Source organism: Mytilus californianus, unplaced genomic scaffold (genome assembly GCF_021869535.1).
Source record: "Mytilus californianus isolate M0D057914Y unplaced genomic scaffold, xbMytCali1.0.p SCAF_12, whole genome shotgun sequence".
Classification (NCBI taxonomy): Eukaryota; Metazoa; Mollusca; class Bivalvia; order Mytilida; family Mytilidae; genus Mytilus; species Mytilus californianus.
Window position 1 is genome coordinate 54,369,561 of NW_026262604.1, and position 9,290 is coordinate 54,378,850.

Consider the following 9,290-nt stretch of genomic DNA (forward strand, 5'->3'; position numbering starts at 1 on the left):
TCGTCAATATGCTAATGTACGGTTAGTTAAAACTATCACAAGGTACATCTCCCAAAAAATGTTTTCTGTTCTCTAATGAATTTAGCTCCTTAGAACTCAGATGTAACCATTACATAATACATTGAAAGATAAAAGGAATTGACAAAAGTATTGATAACTACAGTAGACATCAGCAACACTGTCAATCGACTCTTTAGAGCAAATATATATACATACATAGACAAACAACAATGAACAACACACTGTCAGACAACCTAATTGTTGCAGTTACGAAATATGGTTAAACTGGTTAGACAAGCACACACCTCTCCCTTTCATATATCCAAACGACATGTCGTAAATTAAAACGCACAACAAAAACCTGCATAATCCAGATCCTTATAGGCTGACGACTAAATTGAAAAAAGATATAAAATTCGGCAAATATTTTGGAAAGCAGGACCAAAACGTCCTCGCTACTACAGGAAGCCGGCTATAGCAGTGCTGCTTAAAACAATATAGGAACAAAACTGTTAACAGATTTCTTGCAGTTTGCTCACACGTCCTATTGAAATCGACAGTATTTATAGTTAGCCACTCTGTATTCAAAAAAGCCAGACCATCGTCAGAAATAACAATTTTGAATAAAGAAATTAATACATTTATTGCCATGGATGCCCTTTCTGACCCGAGTTTGAATATCAAAGCTTTAGTTATGTACGATATAACATAGAAGTTAAGATTAGAAATACCGTCTTACTTTGTTTTTGTACGAGACACTTCTTAACTTTTATTATCAGATATATAAACTTTAGACTTGAGAATAAGATGCTGAGAAGGTTGAATATGTTCAGGACAATTACATGTTATAAACATATAAAAACCAAACCTTCTTTGCACAAAAGTAACACGTTAATTCAATTAAACAATTCAAAGAACGACATTTCACGACATCTTGTCACAGTATGCCGGCGCCAAACCTAGCATCTCTAGATGTTTGAAGCTATGCAGAAGAGCAACGCATACCATTCTTATCATTTGATAGATCCATCCGGCCATTCTTTCAATAAACATCTAAATTATAGAGGCGCGGTTTCTTCGTGCAGTTAAAAAAAAAATAATGAACATAGAAATAATATATGGAAATACTACTTTGGTTTCATACTCCTGAATTGCAAAATTTCGCCAATTTTAAAATTATGTTTAAGATTTTGCTTTCAGTATACTCTAAAAATTTACATACACAATAAACAAACCAGTATAAGCCGGTCAAATACTGTGTACTTGATCTAAATAAGTCATTTCAGTCAAAGATCATTAAAAAAATCGTTGGACCTCTTAACATTTAGTTGTAAACAAGGTCTTCTCTGTTTGTCAGTGACTGACGATAGTTCCCAGACACATCGTAGTCATCCTCTGTAATTCTCCTAAATGTGATGCCGTAATCACCATCACATGTGTTATGGACATTATGGTGTACTGTATGATCATACATGACGTCAGAATCATCCCCAGTGTTCCGAATATGTGAGTACGAGTTTGACTCTTCATTTGTCGTATTGGCCACATTAACTGCATGTAATGTTGGCAGATGTATGTTGTTAGAAGAATTCATCAAAAGAGCTTGAGGACTATGTTCTAGTTCTGATTGCCCTTCAGTAGGATCATATGGCGGCTTTGATTTTGTCATTATGTTTTTCTTACTCGGCGTCTGTGTAGTACGTGATTGATAACGTCTTCTGAAAAGGTGAAGATAGGTGTTTTAAATCAGTTATATGTTTTTCTTCTTTAAGACAAACATGGTTTTGAGTTAAATGCTTTATTTGTATCCCTCACTCTACATTTCAGACAGGTTTAAGAAAAGTTGTATATTGTTTTGTAATTCTAATTCCATTTTACAGCTTAAATACTTTCCATTACAATTTAACTAGTGTTCCCACTCGCACTATATTCAAAAGTTAGTTAACCATCAAACCAGGGTCGAAACCCATATTTGGCATATAATTTGCTAAGTTAACATTATAATGAAAACGTGATTTTAATTTTTACCTGATGTGACAACATCTTCATGGTTAGCTACCATGACCATAAACTAATATCAACCCGATACAGAACGGACAGACAAACGAGCAGGCGCCCAAACCGTAAAACATAATGCCATCTTCTTTCGTACGTGTACCTCTGACGTGATTTACTTGACCTTGATCTAGTTTCATTGGAACATTGATAACAATACGTATATGTGATTGATGTAGCCATACTTTCGACAAAAATATTATATCATAACCAGTAAACATGGCGAGAAATTTCAAAGTGTGCTCTCTTTGCTATAGCTACCAGCATTGTAAAATATGAACAAATCCATTGTTGTTGGGTTTTTTTGTCCGTTTTCCGTCAATACAATTAAATCATTCATTTAACAAACTATATAATCCTATAAAAACGTCTTGTAATCATGCGAGGGCAAGGGAAAAATTACCTGCTCCATTGCCTTAAATAACAAATCCTACCAGGTTGTATTGTCAAAATGGTGCTATCTCTTCTCATTCTCATTTATGCAGTTTTTTCTTTTTACTTTTTTTTTAGAATATGTCAATATATATACAACACAACATAGGCGTTCTAGTCATGTACCTTAATAGAACAACTCCAACAATAAAAAATATGATGAGAACCACTCCTACTACTCCTCCAGCAATTACAGCAAATTTAAAACCGTCTGTAAAAAAAAGTCAAAATACATTCATTTCAAAAGATAATAGAGCAATATATAATTCATTTGGAGTAATCGTGATGTCAAGAAATTCTCATAAAATCGCAGTATTCATTACGAATAAATTGAAGTAAAATCTGTTAAGAAGACATTTTTAGATGAAATCCAAAACATCATTTCTTTTCAATAGTTGAGAAATGTGGTTTTAATATTTCATATAAAGTCTTCGTTTCGCGGTATACTTAGGGATTATTTTTGGCACGGTAGGCTGTTTAGATAACTTTAAATGATGAAATGCTATTATTTGTGGAAAGGTTAAGTTTTTAATTCATCGTGTTACGATTTGTGTCCTACCTGAAAGTTGATTACCTAAATAAACCAGACCTTTTATTAGTTTAACATGAGAAGAATAAAGCTACGCCTAATCTTTTTACACAAACACTTATTTTGATGTCAATGTTTTAGAAGTTTTTTTGTGTATCTAAATCTATTAAAAACGATCATATGAAGCGTACATTCAGCATTGTAAAGCGAGAATAACTTGGGTCATATGTAAAACATGAATGATACTGTCGATGTCAGTCATGCAAGGTTTCAATTTTAAATGAACAAAATGAGATGTAGAAAAACGTCAAAGAGACAGAAAGTAACTTATATGACACAATAAAATATCAAGTGTTCAACAATGGACAGTTTTTATGAATAGAATAAATTTAAAATGTCATGCTATCGGAAATAATGTCATCATCCGGTATAGTTTTACAATTGCAATAATTAAAAAAACCAAGCTAATATTGGCCAAAATCCAACAACGATTTGATATATAAACTTACAGAGACCATTAAGGATCAACAATTACCAGCAAATTATCCCAATTATAAAATATATAGAATTATAAAATGTTAAAAAAGTATTTGTCTCTTTCCAACAGAAACAAATGAGGTACAAGTTAACGACGTTAGGTCAACGTACAGCCTTCATCAAAGAGCTAAATTGGTACCCCACAGCAAACTATTAAAGGTCCCACCATGAAAAATTTTTAAAAATTCAAACGAAGAAACTGACACCCTGATTTATTTTAAAAAACAATAAACAAAAAACAAATATGATTCACAGCAACAAACGACAACCACTAAATAACAGGCTCCAGACTTGGGACAGGCAAAAAAAAACAGAGTGTCGCGGGTTAAAGCTTGTTTGTAAGTACCCAACCTTACCGTAATCTGGAGTAACATCCCAATATAAGAACAAACTATTGAAAAGTTGAAAAAACAATGTTTGAGTCATCAGGCCAACATGAAGCACACAACAAACAACTAACAAGAAGATTTAAGACACAAAATACCGACCGAAGAGTACTTGCAGTTAATGAAAGCTAGTTCAAAGCCAATTAAACAAAATCATGTAGTTGAGAGACTTAAAATATCAAACAATACACATCTAATGGATAAATGTTCAAGACGTCACAAACAAGCAGAGAAAATGTTGATCTTGTACAATGCCAAAAAAAAACTATCGACATAATGTAGGAACGTAAATATACAAAGATGTAAAGCAACACTATTTACTTAGGTTTCATTTTATTGATAAGAAGATCTTATTACAGTGTAAAAAAGACAACCTTATAGAATAAGTTTATTTAAATGATCGATAATGCGGTAATCTGCAGTTGTTTACATCCTAGTAAGCTTGTCTTAGGTGGATGATTGCCGATAGGTAGCAAAGATATCACATAAAAAAGAATAGCCTTATTCACCTAAGGTCACTTTTGCGTGATGGAGTTTGAACATGATATTCCTGAGCAAAAGTTTTTTTTTAATATGCTTTTACTGCAGTACCGAAGCAGCGACTACGGGATAGATGATGCCTTCTGGGGCAAACAGTTAACCAGCAATGATATCGACAAACATTTATTGATAAATTAACCTACCATGATATTTCCTAGTTATATCGTCACTTGGTATTGCATTGCCACCTGAAATATTTTTTTAGAACAGTTATATTCGACTGCATGCAAGATAGTTTACTAGCCCCCGAATTAAAAAAATAAAAAATCAAATATCTAGAGCCCAATTTAAGGTCTTTTACCGTATATATTTTTGAAGCATAGTATACCGTTGGCCTTTAATAATATTCCGTACAAAGTTTTCTGTACTACAAACTTACAAAGGTTATTGAGGATCAGGAATCACGAGCTGTAACAAAAGCATGAACTAATCTAGCACCGTTAACGCATGGTGTATTTTAAGTTAACATTATTGTTTGAATGGCCTGATGTACTCTTAGATCTTAGAGTCTGTCGATTTGTGTTAGTTGTATTGATGCATAGTACCAATCTGATTTATTAGGCCAACTAATTTTTGCAAATGGTTCGATTAATGTACTGTTAAACCACTGTCAAAGCTTCAAGGGAAGGATGAGCAGTATCCAAAATATTTAGACCAGCCACATTATATAGGTGCCTGTCCAATATTACGAGCATGCAATCCAATGCTTGCTAATGTTGCGTCCGCCATTTTAATATTTTGTTACATCATAAACAAGGAAGTTTTCTTTCTTTTTTAATATTTCACAATTTGCATGACGGGGCATTTTACAATTTTTCTAACGTAACAACCACAGTTGTTTCAATTAAATATACAAAATGAATTTTGCTCATTAGTAAAGGACATACAGTTACATGTATCGGTAGTCGTTTATATTCCTCTTGGTTGGTTTGGTGTCGAGTGAGCAGTTGCAATCATACCACTTAGAGAGGTTGCTATCCGTGGACAAACATAAGGACATGTGGTATGTTTAAAGTAATTTTGCAATTTTCATCTAGCAGATTATCCATGCCTAACGTATCTCTTTAATTATATTGTTTATTACTATAATTAATTTCTTCAACTTGGCAAATAAAACAAACAAACAAACACAAATAAACACAAAACACAAAACAAAAAAACAAAAACTGATCAATGCAAAAAAAAAATACAATACAAATAAATATTAAATGAAACCACAAACGAAAGAAACATTTTACATTTAGTGCGTCTTGAGCGTTTTCTATTAACTTCATCAAGCACATTCAAACCTAAACATTAGAAAACCATACTAGCGGTGTATGAATTCGTTGCACCTAATATGAATAGCCAAGTTCATCTAAGGTCAACTATGCCTTAGGGAGATGGAACCATATTTTCTTTAAATTCAATTATTTAAAAAGATTTTATGTAATAAATAAGTGTGAACTTATATGATCATATAATATTTAATTTGCTAAAATGGCCGAAAATTTATAACTACTGTCTGTTAAGAAAAAAATCGAAATTCGATCACTTTCTATTTTTAAATTAATATGTCATAATAATTTCGAAATCCAGTTTCCTTTTATGTATTTTTGCTTAATGTGAATATACTCGAAGAAGAAAGAGAGGTCTGCGATTAGATAAAAACAACAAATTCTTATTTTCTTTTTATATTCAGTTACTCATAATACATTTACATGGTTGGCCCTCTTTTATCATAAACAAGTATGTTTCCCATACAAATGTATCTATAAGCGAATATATTGCAGTTAGCATTAACTTCTTACATTCAAGGAAAAGTCGGGTAGTTCGTTTAAATTTTATAACCTTCAATTACTAAACTTATCTACTGAGAATCTGGTTTAGTGTTTTATTATTTTGTTAATATAATAGACTTGTCGTAGCCACATTTCGGTCCGCGTTGCGTCGATTGTGATGTCACAAATGTAATCCTCTGATATATAAATATGGAACAAAATTCAGTCGTGGTATACATTTGTAAGCTTCAGTAAAACAATGAAACTTGTTTCTGGTAAAGTTGCGCAGATATGTCCGTTTTTACCTAAATTCTCCGGTGGCATATCTGATCAATGATATTTTACGCTACACAAAATCACATCTGTTTGTGACATGTTAATTTGTAACCCTACAGAACCCTATAAGGGCTTGTTTTTCACAGTAAAACATTGTATTAAATCATTAGGTGATAATCATAAGCCACCAATTAAAAAGATTAGAGGCAGTGTTATTGTGGGTTGTGATATATCTCATAGAGAAAACATAAATTGAGCAGAAAACAAATCTGGATGAACTAGAAATCAGAAAAGAATATAATGAAAACAATTTGATCTCGACCGATATAAAACAATAATTGTAAAATGAAAAAAAAAGAACAAGCCATGCTTCTTTACCTTAAACGGGGATTTTAAAAAATGATTCATTGCAATAATAAACATTTGATATTGTTTGTTTGAAACGATATTCAAATGATTTCAATGAATGACGCAGAAGGATGGTCCTGGTACTTCTCTTATTCTATTTTTTAGAGGTCTTGTCCGCTAGTATTTACCAGCACTAGTAATTTTGTGTTGTTAAAATACTACTATGAAATGTATATGGTAAGTAAAGTGATATTTCATACAAAAAGAACGATTGAATATATACCCTCATATATCTATCCCGTAGGAAGTATTTCAACAAATGGAAAGGATGAGTTATAGTAGTCATTGTATATACAATTAACTCAAAAAAAATCCTTCTTAAAATGATTTCTACAATCCTCGGAAATATTTGTACTGAAAACAGAACGGCAATATAAATTGTAGTATCTTAAATGCAGTAATGTAATTTGTGAAATCACTATGAAGTCAGTATCATGAAATAATTATCGTATAATATCTTGGACCACACTAATTAATGGCAACATAGTATTTTGGAAAAAAAAATAGAACAACAGCCCTATCAAAAAGATCTTTTATTCATATCAATACTTTTGTATTTTTCATCTTCCAAAAAAAATAACTTCTTGAAAATACGTTGCTGATATCGAAAAGATAACATATGTTTACGTAAATTTGACACTGTGAATACAACATTTCATAGACTACAAAAAATGTTAAATATAAAATTAAAAAGGATATTAGGACAGGTTAGTGTGCTGTAGACTACGAAACATATATAAACAATACTATTTTCAAGTGTTAGAGTTTCAGATGCATTTCGCTGCCTAACAATACATAATTTATCATTAAAAGACATTTGAAAAAGGGCAGTGAAATTTGAATCAAAATCTGATTACAGAGTAGTATATTCTGCTGTTTTATTGTTTCAAGTATAAACTTACCTTTGCATTGAAAATAAACACTTGCTTTTTGGTTATTGGCTTTGGAGGTTGGTACGGAGCATGTATAAGAATCTTTGCAAACTGTTTTCCTATATTTCATACTTTTTGCCATAGGTTTGTAAGCTGGACAACTACTTTCACCATATCGTAAATCGCCAATCGTAAGTACAGTTGTAACTGGACAGGTGATAATAGCTGTGGTACCAGCATCGGTTGATATACAGCCTACAAATGAATATCAAACCGATCTGAAATAGTTTTTTTTATTTATTTTTTTAAGATCAAATATGTACTTTAATGTGTGTATCGATCGAATCATTGTTTAAATCTTTATTATGTTGTTTACTAATTCCTTCAAATGTGGTATGCAATTTCAGGTTATATTTAAATCCTTTGTTCTTAACATTGATGCACAATTACAATCGTTTAATAAACAGTCCAACGTTGTAATTTCCTTTACTTACACTATATAATATGAATATATGTTTGTTTTTATTTCTTATTCACAATGACAACAAACTGTTTCTTTCAGTCACATGCTTATGAGGAACTTCAAAAGTTGTCTTTTTTATATCTAAATTGTTTGTAATTTAGAGAATTGGATATTGACAGTATATTTTTTTATCGCTGTTAAATCTAATTACATTGTTGTATACTCTATGGTGGTTTAGAGCTTTACATATTGTTTAGATACCTGCCTATTTTTAAAACCATATATTGACCGCTACAAATGTTCCGGGTACTGTCTCTTTGCATATATCCAACATATCTTTTAATACTTAATGAAAAATATAGATTTTAAGAGTTGTGACATTAATTGTATGTTTGATTCAAACAACTCTTTGGCTGATATTTATTTGTCTTTTTCTGTGTTTTACCCTGTTGTAAAATGACGGTCAAACCCAATTCCTATAAAAAAGAAACACAGTCAAACTTACTTCTGTGTGGTGCAGGCTTATTAAAACCAGTGAAGTGACTATACAACAATGACAAAAAAAGGCAATCAAGAACATCATATACCAATGTCACTTTGTATAAAAGATATGTATTTGATATTTCAGTAAAATTTGAAAAACACTAAAAAATAGGGATTGTTTTTGGAATATCGCATTTTTAAATCAATGATAAATAATTGAAAGTTTCTTTCGTTCACTCAATGAGCTACAGTCGGTCGATTGTGACGTTTGGTTATTTATTTCTAGTCACAATTCTCATATTGACCTGGGGTTAAAAATATTTTGCTATGATTTGGTTACTTACATTCTAGGTCAGAACCTATTGTATTTTATATGAAATATGCTTATCCTTCAGAACAGAAAAACAAAAAGAAGAATAAGCTGCTGGATCTTTTTACTTACAGCACTTAAGATACTCGTTTATGTTTATATATTTGATTTTCCTTATTTCATTTATCTATTTCCTTTCATTGTTATGAATCTCTTAAGATTTGTATCGATAAATTAAC

The 9,290-nt window shown here is 31.4% G+C and overlaps 1 long non-coding RNA gene across 1 annotated transcript; it reads right to left on the reverse strand.

Annotated features, from left to right (window-relative positions):
* Nucleotides 1–485: 485 nt before the first annotated feature.
* Nucleotides 486–7,923, reverse strand: LOC127722461 (uncharacterized). Its single transcript, XR_007991743.1, has 4 exons — nt 7,826–7,923; nt 4,623–4,667; nt 2,614–2,698; nt 486–1,718 (listed from the first exon to the last, which is right to left on the reverse strand). It is a non-coding gene; the product is annotated as an uncharacterized LOC127722461 (long non-coding RNA).
* Between the last annotated feature and the right edge of the window lie 1,367 nt (nt 7,924–9,290).